This window comes from Aegilops tauschii, chromosome 4, assembly GCF_002575655.3.
Source record: "Aegilops tauschii subsp. strangulata cultivar AL8/78 chromosome 4, Aet v6.0, whole genome shotgun sequence".
Classification (NCBI taxonomy): domain Eukaryota; kingdom Viridiplantae; phylum Streptophyta; class Magnoliopsida; order Poales; family Poaceae; genus Aegilops; species Aegilops tauschii.
The window spans coordinates 2,450,630-2,468,793 of NC_053038.3; the positions used below are offsets into that span (position 1 = coordinate 2,450,630).

General features: G+C 45.7%; 1 long non-coding RNA gene across 1 annotated transcript; it reads right to left on the reverse strand.

The window, feature by feature from the left end:
- Positions 1–7,384: 7,384 nt before the first annotated feature.
- Positions 7,385–10,650, reverse strand: LOC141021140 (uncharacterized). The gene is made up of 2 exons (XR_012181149.1): positions 7,740–10,650; positions 7,385–7,622 (listed from the first exon to the last, which is right to left on the reverse strand). It is a non-coding gene; the product is annotated as an uncharacterized lncRNA (long non-coding RNA).
- Between the last annotated feature and the right edge of the window lie 7,514 nt (positions 10,651–18,164).

The following is an 18,164-nucleotide window of genomic DNA, read 5'->3' on the forward strand; positions in this document are numbered from 1 at the left end:
AGAAGAAGAAGTTGCTTCCTATTTATCGTGATGATGAGTTGCAATCAGCTGAGTCTTCTTCTGAATCGGAAGATGATGACATGCATTTACCAGTGAGTGATTCTGAATAATCTCATTGTGCTATGTTGTAATGTTGTTGCCTTCGGTGGCTGTTGGTGTAGACTATCTTAAAAGTCTGTGTGTCATTTTGTGTTGTATTGTTGCTGCCCCGGTGGCTGTTGATGTTAGAGACTCTTAAAACTATGGTTGTTGAAGAGACTTACCTTAAAATTGTAGTTGTTGATGTTAAAGACTATGGTTGTTGTTGCCCAGGGTCGCTGTTGATGTTTGTTGATGTTAGAGACTTTTAAAATTGTAGTTGTTGATGTTAGAAACTATTGAAACTGTTTGAGACTTACTACTTTTATGTGCTGGATTTGGCCCTTATGCATATATTGCTTGCTCGTATGAAAAATTTAGTTGCTTAAATACTTTATTTCTAGATATATTTGAATTTTTTTTGCAAACGCTATTCTGAAATATAGCATGCTATTAGCGCGCTATAACTTGTGTAGCATTTAGAGAAGGGCCTCGCTATATTTTGTAGCGCGCTATTTTTTTCGTTGGTCCTACCTAATGCAAACTAGAGGAATATTAACAAGCATTTGCGAGTAATCATAAATCTAGACGAAACAGACTATCCAGCAAATGGAAGAAGAGCCATTTATTTATTGTTCCATACATATTACAAGGTAGTATGAGCACGACGATGTATGATGGAAGGTTTAAAACATGTATGCAAGCAGATCAATCATCAAACTAGACACACTAGAAATAAAACTTGAATTAACGGCGAACGGAATCAGATGCACTCGCATTATTTACTTAGTTTATTCGAGCCAGGATTACATGGCGTGTGGTCTATCCGATGACCGGAGTCCGGGAGACGATTGGCGGGTCGCCAGCGTAGCACCAGACGAGGACGCGGTTATATTCGATATTTGGCGGCTCCAGTTCACCCTCGGCCCATATAAAGGCAAACACGTCCGGCCGCTCCGTCTCGATAACTCTAATGGCTTCACCGGCAGGCACCCCCACCAGTTCCGGCCACGCCGACTTGTTTGAATGCAGTTCCCTCGGCATGTCTTTCCCTGATAATACGATTACTGAGGATTAATAATCAAGCATACATAGAAAATAATTGAACAACGCATGCAGTCATCATGCATGGATGATCAGAGAGAGAGAGAGAGAGAGAGATTCCATGGGTGATTAGTCATCAGGGTTCATTAGCAAATTAACCTGCAGATGAGAGGAAGAAGTCGAGCCAAGAACTGCTTGTACTGCAATTGCTCTATCTCTTGTGATTATTGCATGCGCTTACGATTATAGGCCTAGTGCCCTCTGTATTTATATATGTACCTCCACAAAAAATGCATTGCATGTCGTGTCGATGACAACAATGCATATATAATGCTGCATCGCGTCAACCGCCCTTCGCCTACATGATTTGTACTTGCAATACGCTGCCGATGATGCCAGCAACCAATAGCATCTTTGACCAGGATGCACTGATGTATTGTCTGATATCATCAGTTTCTAAACACATGATCCCATGTTTGCTTCATATTCCCTTCGTTCCAAAATATAAGGTGTATTGCTTTGTTAAAAGTCAAACTTGTGCCTGTTTGACTATGTTTTTAGATTTAAAAAAGTATTAATATCTCCTCCTTCAAAGAAAGAAAGCTAGGGTTTCTGCCTCTCGCCGGCGCCGCCGCAGGTCTGCCTCGTCTCCGGTGGCCCTAGGGCCATGGAGGGGCGGTGGATCCTGCCAAGGGCCGGCGGGAGGGCTCCGTTTTCAGTCGTTTTTTTCCTGTCTTGTTAGGGTTTGTGTCCTGCTCAGGATGGCGAGACGGTGGCGGCTCCCTGAAGATGGAATAAAGGTCTCCCCGCCTAGCCCCCGTTCCGGCGGTGCATCTAGCATCGTTGGTAGGCGTGTGGAGGTGTGTCTCCGGCGGATCTATCTTTGGTGGATTTTCTCGGATCTCGTCGTTGTTCGTCTACATTCGTGTGTCTTCGGGTTGAATCCTTCCAACCTACGTTATTCTTCATCGGCGGCGGTTACTGTTCTGGTGCGCTGGTCCTATGGGGCCTTAGCACGACGACTTCCCGACTGTCTGCTATAACAAGTTGTGCCCGACTCCGGCAATGGAGGGGTGATGACGGCGGCACGCCTTCGGCTCGCTTCAGTGCTTGTAGTCATCGCTAGGTGGTCTGCGGATCTGGATGAATTTTTTATTTCTGGTGTTCGTTGTACTGCCATGATTGAAGATGAATAGATTGGAAGTTTTTCTGCAAAAAAAAGTATTAATATCTATAATACCAAATTTGCATCATTGGATCCATTACGAAAACTTATTTCATATTTGTTTTTTTTCATTGCAGATGTTAATATTTCATTCAATAATCCTGTTCTAAAACATTTGCATGACTTCCAGAGAAATTTATGCACCTTATATTCCAGAACGGATGGCGTATATATTGTCTTCTAGATTTCCAATTATAGAAATGATATGGCATCAAAACTACCACTATGTCAGACTAGAAATTGTGGATAGATGTACACATCTGTTTTAGAAACTCATAGCCCATATCCAAAAATATAAGGCCGGTCGCATCCCACGCCATACGATGCGATATCTGCTAGCCATTGATATGCCCCGCTTGACAAGCTGCAACGCATCGTCGTCGATACCCACCATGGGCACGCGTGAGGCTACCGAGCTCGAAGCACCGCCGCACTACCATCTCGCCGCCGCTCGCCACCCTTGCAAAACCTCCTTCCCGCATTCGAAAACATCGCTCCATGGAGCTTGCATCACCGGCTCTCGCTGGTTCCAACACGAATCCTTGCCCGCAACTGCAGTCTCCTCGTTCTCGCCGAGAACCTTGCAGCTGTCGCAGCATCCACCCCGTCGTTGTGCTTATACACGCTGCAGTAGACGGTCCCAGCAAAATCTTTTGCAAGTCGCAGCAAAACTCAATGACGATCCCGGCAAAAACGTTTGCCTGTCATAGCAAAATAGCTGTTGTAGGTCCCAGCAAAAACAATCAATGTCCCCAGGTTGAAGCTTGTCCATTTGTCGGTTGTAGCTTCCTCTTCCACCAATTGCAGCTTTTACGGTTGCGCGATCCCAGCCCCCAGCTTCCTGTCTCCGGTTGAAGCTTTTTTGGTCGTCGGTTGTCGCTTTCTCGGTCGCCGATCCTAGCATTTGCCATTGCCAGATGAAGTTTCTCTGTGCGCCGGCTACAGCCCCATGGTCTCTGATTCTATCAAAAAATGACAACAATCATAGCAATTGGTTTTGTGGTTGCAACTCCGCTGCACGCCAATCGCAACAATTGCAACACCCCCACATGACGTGTATGCAAGAATGGATTTGACATAGGAAGACAGTTTCTCTTCTTCCCATTAGAGGTTAGTGCAAAGTAAAAAAAGTTAATGTATACCCTCTGGGCCCATTGACTAATCCAAGGAAACATTCATAGGGATATGAGGATTGTGTCTATGTTAGTCTATGTTAAGTGGTTGGATGATGAATGGCAGGGCAGGGCTCAGAGTGTTATCACCAAGCTTGCCAAAGATATTGCAAGGTTGAACAAGAGAGTGACTGGTCTAGAGGGTACAATTACTCGACCTACGCGCCAAATAGAGATCGCCGTCAAATAGGGTTTTCGTTCTCCTTCTGCGCTGATGATTACCTTCCATCAGAACAGACCCATGTAATTGTGTTGTTGGGCCTGCTCTGCATCAAATCGCTCTAGGCTACTGGTGATCCTTCTCTTATGGGTCGTGAGCCACCTTTTCAAAGAGGATGCATGGATATTCTTTGTTGAATAGTCCCATCTTGCTCTCTCATACCGATTTCCCACCAATTTATATATGTTGACAAATTAATTGAAATATGAACAAGTGGCTTTGGGAATAAACAAACTGAGGATGAGAACAAAAGAGAGACCTTCAATAAATGAGCAGGAGCAAACGGGAGAAATGTGTGTTGTTGTTGTTATCTCATGTTCTCCAAATTGCACAATCATGATTTGTGATGGGGTGTCAGCCGGTAGTTTTACAAAACCAAATTACATAATATTTTGATATTTTTACCGTATTTTTTATGGGGTGTCCTCGCTATTTCTCAAAAGAAACTACCATTTTTTCGCCCATAAGTTATTTTTTGACAATGTAATATTTTTGGGTAGTAAATTTCTTCTAGTGTAGTAAATATAATGTGTATAGATTACATTGTTTGTGTAACAACACCGACTATATTACAAACCCCTCATTCTTAGAGCAGCGATTCGGCGCCCAGACTCATCTACACCTGCATGAAGAAAAAAATTCAAAACAAATAGTTTAAAGATTCAAAAAAATTCTAGTTTTTTTACCTGGTAGATAGTTTTGGTGCGCGAGGTGCGCTCGAAATTTCAGATCATTTGGACATCTAAGTAGGTCTCGGCAGAACAAGCAATTTTGGGGTCTGTAAAAACTTATTGGTCTTGCATTGTTCTGGCCCAATTTGTCTTTTTACTGAGAACTACTCATATGTCCAAATGATGTAAAATTTGGAGCGCATCTGACGCACCAAATTATCTACCATGAAAAAGTTTGGATTTTTTTGAATTTTTTATTTTCATTTGTATTTTTTATCGAATGCAGATGAGCTTGGGTAGAAATGGATATTTGCCTCATTCATCCTTTTTCGCCCGATCGTTGGCCCGTATTGGGCTGGCTCGTGTCTCGTCTTGCTGGATGGCTTCGATTTGCTAGCTAACATCTTTTGTTATAGATAATGTACGTTGACCTCCTATATATATGAAAACTATAAGAAAAAAATGTTGCCATCAATTTATCTTCTACTAGTGAGCACAAGATGTTTGTGGTAATGCTTGAGTGAGTTGCCCTGGCGGCGAGCTGCCAAGTGACCTCTGAATGTGGCGGTGGACAAGGTTGGGATTTTCTATGGTTTGACCTTGTCAAAAAACTTAAGCACAAAATAAGCTCCCCACGAAATTATTTCACGATCTGACCCTTTTCAAAAACGCCAAAAGCCGTGGCGTTGCTGCTCTATTTGGAAACGCCAAGCCAGCCTAAGTTGCTGGCCTGTTCGGAACGCTACATGGCAGGGCAGAAACGCCAGCATCTATGGCGTTGCTGTAAACGACAAGGACTTTGGCGTTGCTACCCCAACTCCAAATGTCATAGGGTGCGGCGTTTCCAACAAGAAGTGCCCATTTGCCACTTATCTATTAAGGAAAGAAACGTTGTGTGGCCCGGCGTATCCATGTGGGGCAGAAACGCCACAAACCGTGGCGTTATCAAAAGGGCCAGATCGCGAAATAAAATCGGAGAGAGTTCATTTTGTGCTAAATTTTCCTGATAAGGTCAAAACAGTGAAAAAGACTGAGAAGGTTATCTTGCGCTAGTGGTGAGCACAAGGTGTTTGTGCTAATGCTTGAGCGAGTTGCCTTGGCGGCGAGTGGCTAGCAAGTGGCCAAGTGACCGCTCAATGTGGTGGTGGACAAGGCCTCGTACATGATCCTACCCTTAATCGATTCATTGTTTTTGCCATTAGCAACCTTTGTTACGTGACACGGCCACTTGACCCAGACAACCCTGGTACATGGTGATTGGCGTTTGCTCTATAACGAACCACGGGCATTGTACAGGGGATGTTGTATGGAGGATGTGCCCAAGGGACACGGAGGGCAGCCCTCACACCCGGCTCAATAGTTTAGTTTAAACATTCCCTTGCGCTGATGGGATTCAATGACAGATGTGCCATGTGATGGTCAAGCTCATCATCTAGAGATTGACTGTTGGAACTAATCTTGTTATTAGTATTAAGCATTTAATATTAGGTCATGTTTAATTTGTTGCGTTGTGTAATAGCCACGTAGAGTTGCATTAGTCAGCCAAGTACAGAGAAAATTGCATGCTCGGCAACATGGCGTAGCGGCCGGATCAGCAGCAGAGAGATAGAGCAAGTGCACGAAAGCAGGTCGGCAAGCCAGGAGATGAGTGGTCGTAGTCATGTATATGTGTATTAGGTGACCAAGTGATCAGTGCATGTGGAGAGATGTGACCTGCATGCACATGTACTATTAGTGTGGTCAGGTCGTACTTAGTGTGAGGCTGCATGCACGCAGTTTGGCCTGGTTGTATGACCGTTGAGGAAGGCAGTACTAGTGTTGAACATGGGCGTGCAAGTAGCTTGTGGTAAGTAAAAATAGGATCAAGTAGGTGCGGCTTGACCGGCGTGTGTGCATGCTAGTGGTTAGTGGGTGCGTGATAGTCGTGTGAGTCCGGCTATTAAAACCATGTATTTGCATCATGTATGTGTGAGAAGGAACAAGAGAAAAGGCAAGTGCGTGTGCCACCAAAAAATGCTCTGCGTGTTCATTATCTTCTTCCACCTTGAGTTTGTGTGCGTGAGTCTACTTCCTCCTCCTGGGCTGTTCCAACATTGACCACGTCTAGATATATTGTGGTCAAGTGGACGCTAGGCACCCATCAACGAGGGCGGAAAGGAGGATAATCGGTGACGCATGGGATGCTACATTAATATAGAGCATGTGCGCCAGCACAGGGTAGCACGAGAGTTTTTTCGGTCATGCTTATTAGGCTAGATGCGTGTGATATATTCTTTTCTCTCATTGCAACGCACGTACATATTTGCTAGTACTAGTATATGTATACGTGCAATGCACGTCAATATCAGGCAAAATATATACATGTTGATATTAGGCAGAAAATTAATTGCACATTAATATTAGGTAGGATGTCAATTACAAGTTAATTATATAATAGTCTATATTTGGTATGTTATTAATTGCGTGCTAAACATGTTGATCGGTTACCATTGGAGGAACATAGATCATTGGATTGACACTGTTTGATGGCTGAGATTTGTTGAATATGCCTTTTTGGGTCTTTTTATATTGACTAGTCAATGTACGTGCAATGCATGTTAATTTGGAAATATATTAAGTGCATGCGGATATTAATTAGGATGTTATTTACGTGTTATTATGTGATTAGCACTATTTTTGGCATGAAATTAACTGCACGCTAAATGTGTTGAGCGCTTGACATTGAAGCAGTCTAGGTCGTTGGATTGACATAATTTGATGGCCAAGATTAATTGGATATGCCCCTTTGGGTCTTTTTATATTGATATATATATAGATGATGTAGATATAGATAGATGATACTAAATATAGTATCACGCGGTACTCACTATCAAAAGGTATTGTAAACCTGCTTCGTGAGTTTCCATTCCAGGAAGGATCGCGTTTATTTAGCATGTCTTAATGTGTTTACATTTTGTATTGTAGCAAAAAGATATAGTAGTAAATTATTGCATTTATTATATCATGAGAAGATACATATTGTTCTTCTTCGTTGCTTGCACATACGAGCTTGTAAGAACATTATTCTGACCCATCCTTGCTACAGCAACAGAATGTCCTTCCAAATTGTTTTACGCAAGAACTCGCTTTTGCCTCGTAACCTTGGCTAGCACATGTATCCTTGCATTTACCATCTGAGCAATTCGGCGTATCATCACAATTCCCTATACGAGCTGTGGAGAATAAAATGTAATGCAACAAAAATAATCAGAACGCCACAATAACTCCAACAAATGGTACAAAAATATAAAACTATATGTGCAAGTAAATAAAAATGTTTATGTGCCTACCTGATGTATCATATGATTGGGCAGTGGTTAAGATGGCCAACAAAGCCACTATGCCTAGTACCCATGTGATTTTGCTTCCAAAAGCCATGGATAAGAGCTACACACTCCTTCTGTTGTATAGTTCTTCCGGTAAAATGTTATAGAACTAGTGATGTCGTTTCTTGTGTTTATATAGAGGGCCACTAAAATTGGTCGCAATCAATGTCTTCCATATTTGTTCTTTCATGATAAATGATTTCTCCCATATCCAAGCACATTATTATTAGGATACATTCATGGCAATAAACTCATTCCTATTTATTCTAGTATGCTGAATATTTTCTCCCAAGATCAGACTCATTGGTTGTTCAAGGTAAATCATTAAAATAGATTGCACGTAACATTGATGTTTTTGGCTTAAATCTTCTACATTATTTTTTGTCAATCATTCCTATGCTAGCTGGAATTAATCAATTCTACTGAGTATTGGTAAATTGTTGATCCAACGATATGTCGAAGAAGTAGGAACGCGACGGAATCATGTAGTGGTCTATCAGGACAACACCACGGGTTATATAGGTTCAGGCCTCCCCGAGGACAATAGCCTTAGTGGCGCGTGTATTGCACTGATATCAAAGAAGGATAACAAGGGCCTTGGAGACTAATCAAGATAGGATCTACAACTAGGCAGGAGATGGGATGTGCCATCACGTCTAACATATCCGAAGTAATGCTTACATGGCTATATGGATGGAATTTTTTACAAGGCTTTTATAATTGGTTTAGTTTCCTTTTCTCATTGTAATATGCATTATGATCCCATTGCATTGATCCCATTATTCCATAGACTATAGCATGCCCATATCATTTTGTTGAGTTTGGTTTGCCTTGTTACCAGATTATTTATAGTTTGGCACAATGTTTGTTTCTATCTATATCATGTAGGGTTTTGCGCCAAAGTTGCAAATTCTTCTATTCCTGTAGAATTCTCTGCACTCGACACACTGTTCTCATATCATTGATCGAGTGGCATCTTCATTTGTACACAAAATATGGTATGTATATGTTGCATGACTGACCGACACACAACATGTAGCATGTCTATTCCTAAGTGGCGAGACATGTGTGACTCAACTCTTGGGTAAAGATGTACACCCTTTGCAAAAGCATTCAATCTGCTCGACTAGCCACTATCCACGGTATTGGGTAAATTAATATGGTTAGCTCTTTTAAGCTGAGCCCCTTGGCAGGGATGTTCTAAAATAGGTTGTGGTTAAGTCACTCAGGGTATTGGTAGGCCGTCATGGGGCACCCGAAAACCACTTGGCAAGGCCATAATTCGAGGCTATAGAAGATTAGGCGAAGCCCTAGTGGTCAATATGTATTTTAGTTCATTGTTAGTTAGTTGCATGCCTGTCATCTTGCAACCAGTTATACATACACTAACTTGTTAATTCTGGAATTTCTGCGTTGTTAGGAAATTTCCTCAGAGGAGAACATGATAACCCATGGTTGTGCGCAAGTGATTTCAATGAGTTGCTCGATGAGAATGATCAATCTGGACTCTGGAGGTGTGCACAGGGAGGAGTACGTGGATGATGGATGGTTTTCGGGAGGTGGTCAATTTCTATCGCTTCACAGATTTTGGCATAACTCGAAAGGACTAAAGGCTAAAGCTAGAACATCTATAGTGACAGATGAGGGCGAATCGTAACTTAGAAGAAGGCCACCTTCAAACTGCTTAAAATCAAGAAATTGTAAGGATGTTGGACTACCGCGTATTTGGGACTACAGGCAGCAGGGAAACAGAAGCTCTTTGAGAACACAATGGTTGCACACATCTAGAGAACCGAGTCTGATCCTTGTGCCTTGCTAGTTGGCATTAGTACATCAGACTGGGATAACGGGGGTGGTCGGCAGAGGCCGTTCAAGTTCGAAAGTGCATGTAGTAGGCATGGAGCGTACCATAGAGGATTATTGGGTGCCGATTAACTAAAATTTGGAGCATGTCTATGAAGCACTTGGTGAGGTTAAAGACATAGTAGATACTACGGAAATGGAGCAAGGAGGAATTTGCTCTGTCAAAAAAAGCTAAAGACTATGTGTGCAATGTTATAAAGAGTGAGAGCTAAATCCCTGTGGAAGGGTGAGGGAGTCCTGGATTAAGGGGTCCTCGGGCGTCCGGCCTGTTAGCTATGGGCCGGACTGATGGGCTGTGAAGATACAAAGACCGAAGACTCTACCCGTGTCCGGATGGGACTCTCCTTGGCGTGGAAGGTAAGCTTGGCGACCAAATATGAAGATTCCTTTCTCTGTAACCGACTTTATGTAACCCTAGATCCCTCCGGTGTCTATATAAACCGGAGGGCTAGGTCCGTAGAGAGGAAGGATAATCATAGTCATACAGACTAGACTTCTAGGTTTTTAGCCATTACGATCTCGCGGTAGATCAACTCTTGTAACACTCATATTCATCAAGATCAATCAAGCAGGAAGTAGGGTATTACCTCCATAGAGAGGGCCCGAACCTGGGTAAACATTGTGTCCCCCGTCTCCTGTTACCATTGACCTTAGACGCACAGTTCGGGACCCCCTACCCGAGATCCGCCGGTTTCGACACCGACATTGGTGCTTTCATTGAGAGTTCCACTGTGCCATCGTCAAAAGGTTTGATGGCTCCTTCGACCATCTACAGCGATGCTGTCTAAGGGGAAGTCTTCCTCCCCGGACAGATCTTCGTATTCGACGGCTTCGCACTGCGGGCCAACTCGCTTGGCCATCTGGAGCAGATCGAAAGCTACGCCCCCGGCCATCAGGTCAGATTTGGAAACTTGAACTTCGTCGCGGATATCCGTGGAGACTTGAGCTTCGACGGATTCGAGACCATGGCAGCCGCTCCCTGCCACCACGATGAACATGATGTAGATCTGTCATCAGACCATACCCAGGAGATAGCACCTATTGCTGCTCTGGCCTTAGATCCGGAGCAGATCGCGCCATCCGAGGATGGGAAGCTCAACCCCGCCATGGAAGCCACAGATTCAGCGGCATTGGAGCCGCACACAGACCTAACTTCAAGTGACATCTATGTCACCAGAACCACGGACTTGTCTCCGGTCACAGGTTCCGAACCATGTGCGTCCGCATACCTCGAGCTTGATCGGACATCTATTGTCGAATTTAGCTCCGCGGACATCTTCCGGCACTCGCCACTAGGCGACGTGCTAAACTCATTAAAAAATCTATCCTTGGCGGGGGACTCACAGCCGAATGATATCCAGTTCGAACTAGAGGCTGATGATGGAGAATTTCGTTTCCCACCCACCGCCCACTTCATAGCCACTGTCGAGGACCTAACCGACATGCTTGATTACGGCTCCGAGGACATCGACGGTATGGACGGCGATGCCGATGAGGAGCAGGGCCAAAACCCGCCGCTTACCGGACGCTGGACGGCCACTTCTTCATACGACATATACATGGTGGATACACCTAAAGAAACTAACGACGATGACAAACCCAGGCGTCAGTGGCGCCGCTCTAAGTCACGTTATGCAAAAAATAGCAATACCAGCACTGGAGTAAACAATACTCCGGACTATGCCGAAGACAATGAAGACCCTGTTGGGGCAATCTCCGAACAGGATGGACGGGAAAACGGGCAAGTTAGCCCTGACGAACAGGCCATACACGACGACTCAGAGGACATTAACTACCTTCCGCTCTCCGAGGATGAGGTGAGCCTCGGCAACGAGGATTTCATCGTGCCTGAGGAACCTCTCGAGCAGGAGCGCTTCAAGCGCCGGCTAATAGCCACTGCAAGGAGCCTGAAAAAGAAGCAGCAGCAGCTTCAAGCTGACCAAGACCTGCTCAACGATAGATGGACGGATGTCCTAGCAGCCGAAGAATACGGCCGCAAGCGCCCAGCCAAAAGCTACCCGAAGCGCAAATTACTACCTCAGTTCGATGACGAGGCGCCAGAGCCCGCACCATCATTGCGCAATGCAGCTGACCGACCACTACGTGGTCGGGATAAAGCAGCAACTCAAGCCGAACAGCAGCCCGCCCTGCCTCATCGTAAAGGCAGAAATAAAACAGCTCGTGGTTATACATACGACCTTCGGCAGGACCTGGACAATAGAGCAGGACATACCAGATCGATCTACAGATCGCGAGGACGTGCCCCGACACGTGACGATGACTATCTATTCGGACGTGACAGGCCTAGTCACACCCAGGCCGAAAACCACAGACGGACTCCATCGGAGCTACGTCGCAATGTGGCCCAATATAGAGGCGCCGCACACCCTCTTTGCTTCACGGACGAAGTAATGGAGCGCGAATTCCCACAGAAGGAAACCCGTGAATATCGAATCATATGATGGAACAACTGACCCCGTGGTATGGATCGAGGATTTCCTTCTCCACATCCATATGGCCCGCGGAGATGACCTTCATGCCATCAAATACCTCCCACTAAAACTCAAAGGGCCATCTCGGCACTGGCTAAACAGTCTGCCTGAAAACTCTATTGGAAGTTGGGAGGATTTGGAAGACGCCTTCCGCGACAACTTCCAAGGTACATATGTCCGGCCACCAGATGCCGATGACTTAAGTCACATCGTCCAGCAGCCCGGAGAGTCAGCCAGGAAGCTCTGGACTAGGTTCTTAGTTAAAAATAACCAAATCGTTGACCATCCGGACGCGGAAGCCCTAGCGGCCTTCAAACACAGCGTCCGGAACGAGTGGCTCGCCCGCCACCTCGGTCAAGAAAAACCAAAATCCATGTGAGCCCTTACCGCTCTGATGACCCGCTTTTGCGCGGGAGAAGACAGCTGGCTAGCTCGTAGAAGCAACAGCGCCAGCGATTCAGGCACTTCCGAAGTCCGAGACGGCAATGGCAAGCCACGACGCAGTAAACACAAACGTCACAATGATAATGAAAGAACGCACGACACAGCAGTCAACGCCGGATTCAGCGGTCCCAAACCCGGTCAACGGAAAAAGCCATTCAAGGTAAACAGAGACGGACCATCCAATTTAGACAAGATATTGGATCGGCCCTGCCAGATCCATGGCAACCCCGATAAACCAGCGAATCACACCAACAGAAGTTGTTGGGTCTTCAAACAGGCCGGCAAGCTCAACGTCGAACACAAGGGGAAGAGGCCGCCCGGTGACAGCGACGACGAAGAGACTCACCAACCAAATACCGGGGGTCAGAAGCAATTTCCCCCCAAAGTAAAAACAGTGAACATGGTATACGTGACACACACATCCATAGGGGAGCATGAGAAGCACTCCCTCCGGACTAAGGATCATACTACGGCCACTTCAGCTGAAGTACAAAGCGGTCTTATTAAACCGCATAATTTGTCGGCCATTAAGCCGCCGGTCTCCATTCAGCAGGACGGACCAATTTCAGAGCTGGACTAGCAGTTCGGCTTCTGCCGTCCGCCCCATACACCTGCGAAATTTGTACCGCGCATACATAACTATGCACTTAAAATACCCTGGACATCGGCGGAAGCACAATACGGACGGGCCTACAAGTACGCTCATAACCTCCTTCCTTTTTTTTCTAAACACTACAGGAATCAGCTAGTTTGTCGTCTGGCGGTAACAGACGGCAAAGAGCGGAATACAGACGGCAAAGAGTTTGCCGTCAGCCGGCTGACGGCAAAGAGGATGGCGACAAAGACTGCTTTGCCGTCAGCTTTTATTCGGGCATACGGCAAAGATTTTGCCGTCAGCCAAACTACTTTTGCCGTCCTGCACGTATACCCCAGACGGTAAAGAAAAGCATCGTTGCTATCAGCTAGAATCTGTGCCTTTGCCCTCTGCCTCAAAAATCACTAACGGCAAAGAATGTTTTTATATTAAAAAAAGGAACAAACAGACCACGACAAAAACCACAATATCCATCAACACTTGCTGTTCCAGTACTCCACGGATGAATTTCACAATACAAAATTGTTCCATTTCACAAAATAAATAGATTACACACGAACGGATTACACAGAGTAGATGCAAATGAATTAGTACACGCAAATGAATTACACAGCATACAAGAGGCATATCTCACCAAAAAAATTACAAGAGGGATGGGACTCAAGGCGTCCACCACTGCAACGGAGCTTGCCACGCTCATCCACGAGGTGGTGCGGCACTGCAGCATCAAGGGATGGGGCCGGTGGCTGGTGGGGGCGACGGGATAGGGGCCGGAGGCCGGCAGGGGCAAAGCAGGACGGTGCTGGCTTGGCGGCGCCGGAGGCGGAGAGGAAAGGAGCTGGCGGCCGGTGGGGGCGACCGGGGACGGGGTCGGCGGCCGGCGGGGGACGGGGCCGGAGCCGGCGGCCGACGTGGGCGACGGGGTAGGAGCGCTGAGGTCGGCCGTGGCGGTCGGTGTGCGAGGTGGTGGCCGGTGAGGCTAGGGTAGTCGAGGTGGTGGGGGCGCCGGTGTGGTCTGGATCGAGAGGGAGAGAGAGGTACGAGAGAGAGAGAGAATCGTGGTGGGCAGGTGGGCAGGTGGGGGTGGGGTGGAGGATAAGGTGAGGTCGTGGGGCACGTGGGCCGTTGGGCGTCGGGTGGAGGATAAGGTGGATGTGTGCACCAGATTCTGCCATGTCACGGATCCGCGTGATCGATCCGTGGGCTGTGTTTCTTCTTTGCCGTCTGCATTTATATTACAGACGGCAAAGAGCTCACTTTGCCGTCGGCATTTTATATTACAAACTGTAAAGATCTTTGTCGTCTGTAATATAGAATGCAGACGGCAAAGTGAGCTATTTGCCGTCTGTGTTTTTTTCCGCAGACGGCAAAGTATATTTTGCCATCAGTTTTTCTTTGCCGTCTACTGATGACGGCAAACCCTTTCTTTGCCGTCTGTCCGATGAAAAGCTGACGGCAAAGACGCCCCTTGACTGCAAATTAGCTGTTTCCCGTAGTGAAACTACTCTTTCTTTTTCATTATCCTTTACCACAGGTGGCTCAAAGGCTGGTCATCTCATTGACTCTATCGGAGTCCGGGTTCGTACATTCACCCAAAGGTTATTCCTGTTAAGGAATCCCTTTACCGAGGAAAGGCGGCGCAGACGTGCGACAGGAGGTCCAAAACAACTTTTTGTAGACCGCACTCTCTATTTCGAGCCAGTAAAGTGCCTTTTTCCTCAGCCTTCGACCCCTGGCATGTCAAATAGCCGGGATGGCGGCGTTGTTATCTGTAAAATAACGATTGGCATATCACTCAGGTCCCGTGAACATAATCCGTATTCAGTATTTGCTTTTTTGTAAAAAAACTGAATTTTGCTCCTTTGGTTGTTTCACACACACCTCGGCACAAAATTGCCAGGGGCTCGGTATGGGAACAAATGAGTTGCCGACAAGTCCGAACAGCTTATTAGCTTACTTCGGCGTCGCGAGTTTGGTCTTATATGCATCAGCTCCGAATCATGTCTTGGGTCAATAGTTGGGTTGCCCGGCTCCTGTGCTTGCTACCTTATGTTCCGCTCTATCGGCTAGGGTAGTAAAGGGAGAACTACTGCGATTGTGCTTCCGGTTCATCTGGTCAAGCACCTCAGTAGAGAAAGCCGAAAACTGACTGTCATGATGAGGCGAGAGTTGGTCAACCACTCAATGACTTATCGGAATCTTTGTGGGTGGGAGAGCCTATCGATCCCTTGGCAATGGCCATCTGGAAGAATTACGCTCCAAACAAATGTAGAATTTTCCTCTGGCTGGCAAACAAGAATCGTCTCTTCACCAACGAACGGCGTTTTCACAGAGGCATCACAACTTCTCCGGCTTGCCCTCTCTGTCCGGGGACGGAGTTCGTAAACCACCTGCTTCTGCACTGCCCGGAGCTCACTACTCTGTGGGGAGAACTCTCCTCTCTCACTCCAGGTATACCCGCAGATCTTTGGGATCTTTGGGCCAACGACATGCAGAATAAAATTCGCTCTACAATAATCCTCGCCATCCTTTGGAACATTTGGAAAAGAAGGAATGCAAAAGTCTTCAGGGATGACACTCGACCGGTTCACCTCATCGCTCGTTCTGCCGCTGATGATGTTCTGCTTGGTCTAGCAGATGTAATAATGAGCAAGCGCAAGGTTTGCTGCGCGACTGGGGTACCATGTTGTTTCACCTATCTATGAGATTGTAAACTAAAGCCGGATACCTCTGCTCCTCCTCCCTCCTCTGTTCCTCTGCTGCAAATATTATCTGGTTATTAATGCAAAGGTTCAGGCCGGCGTAAGCCCGCCGTAGCGCCGTCAAAAAAAAAAGTTGATATGCTTGGGAGGAGAGTGGGAGTTAAAACATACCTTCAGTGTTTGGCAGTGCTAAAACAGCCTGGAGCGTGATCTCTGTTTCATTGCAGTAGGAGTAAAGTTGAGGATATATAGCTGTGATGAAGAACTTGATCCTTCCATTTATCACTCTAGAATGCAATGGTATTTCCTATTCCAGAGATACATAGAGCATTTTCTTTGTAGAGTGGCAAAAGTTCTGCACAGATTTTCACCAGAATGATCCAACTGGTTTGTCACTAGGAAGGTGTTGAGAGTAGCATGTTTCCCAGACCTTCTGTACTCTACATAGCTAGCAGCAGGAATTTAGCTGCTGGGAAACAGTATGCACTCAACCTTCTGTTGTTTATGTTTGTTTAGGATTTCACTAAATCATTATATGAAATGGGGGGCCCCCGATAATTTTGGTACTTGTAGGTTACTCTGCTGTTTGTTGTGCATGCAGTGCAAATATATGGTCAAATGAAGTTCCATTTCATTTAGGCAGCTCTTGCTGCTCTCAATTTGTCTAGGTAATTGTTAAACAGCAAGTCGGTCAACCTGCTAGGTTTCAGGTTCTCAAACTGAATCTACTGCATGATGCATGCGCTCTTCTCCAGTTCGATCTCTTGAAAAAGGGCAGAGCAGCCGATCAGAGGAAGATGCTGCAGCAACTAAAGGAGACATATGGCAGAATTTCACAAGTAAACCCTACAACATGGAGACAAATATGGAGCCAAGTTTGTTGGTAATGTATAGTTCGATTGCTCTGTCCGATATGAGTAATCTCATATCTATCATCGGTTCCATCATAGTTTCAATCGTATGCACGTTTTTTCTTTTTTGACAAAGGAAATATATTAATATCACGGAGATACCAATTACACCCGGCCTCTACAACGACGAGATGTCCTAAAGACATTACAGATGCACGCAACCCAAAAACAAAAAGAAGAAGAAAAAACGAAAGATCCCGCTACAGTGATCGATTCGTTGTCACTGCAGCACGAACCACCACCAAGACAACACTCTAAGTCCAAATTCTCCAAAAGCGACACCTCCAAGAAGGAAATAGTGCACAAGCGCCATCGTCGCCCTATCATAGATCTTAGGATTTCACCCAGAAGAAAATCTGCATTCGCAAAATCAGAACTTAGCTAAATCGGAATTTATTTCTTCTTGTTGTTCAATTTCGCATGGCAGGTTCAGTCGGAGCATGAAGATGAAGATGACTAATAGGGCAAGATGCAAAGGATATGTATGTCCATCTGCTGCTAGTTATTCTCTTTTGCGTATTCTTCTTACCTTTTTCTGTACCAAAAATCCAGAACCATTCTCTTCATCTCCATGGTGAATTTTGTTCTTATTTTCTTTCACAAGAATTGGGATTTTAGTTTATCAAGGGCCAAAGAGGATAGGAATATCAACGAGACAAAGAAATTTCATGTTCAACACTTTTTCATTTGAGTCGTCTCATGCAAGAGAAAAAGTGTCGTCAACAATTGCATACTACTTCTTCGAGAAGATATGTCGTTTTTACCAAAAGATGAGAAAAAAACTCAAGGAATATATATCACGTACAATATGTAGAAACCACTGTTATAGCTGCAATCATGCATTCAGATACTCCCTGTAGTGTCCAGGATAGATTAGCACAAGAATGGCATGTTGTTCATTAGCACAAAAAGGACTCGTACATCAAATACCAGATGAGAGGGATGGACTTTAGTTCATCCTAAACTACTTTCCCGGACAGCCAAATGACTGAGGCAACACTGTAGGAATGTGGGCACCCCAGCCTAGGCGGTAACATTGGTGCACTCGGCGGTAAGCCTCGATAGCTGTAGCGGTACAGTCCATCAACTCCGTCCTCGGTGGCAGCAGTCACAGACATTTCTCATCCTTGGTGGCGGCAGCTCCGTTGAGAGGAGGATGGGCACATGTAGAATCCTATGTATGACTCGGCGCGACATGAAGGAAGGCATTAATGGGAGGCGAGACACCAAAGGAGGCATGCCAATGGAGGCGCATGGATAGTGGTGGTTTTCATTGTACGGATGGCGCGTGGTACAACAGGAGCGTCGACCACGACTTTCACCATGACTACAGGGAGTGGAACAGGAGAGATGTAGTGTGACGCTGAATCAAGGAGAGATCA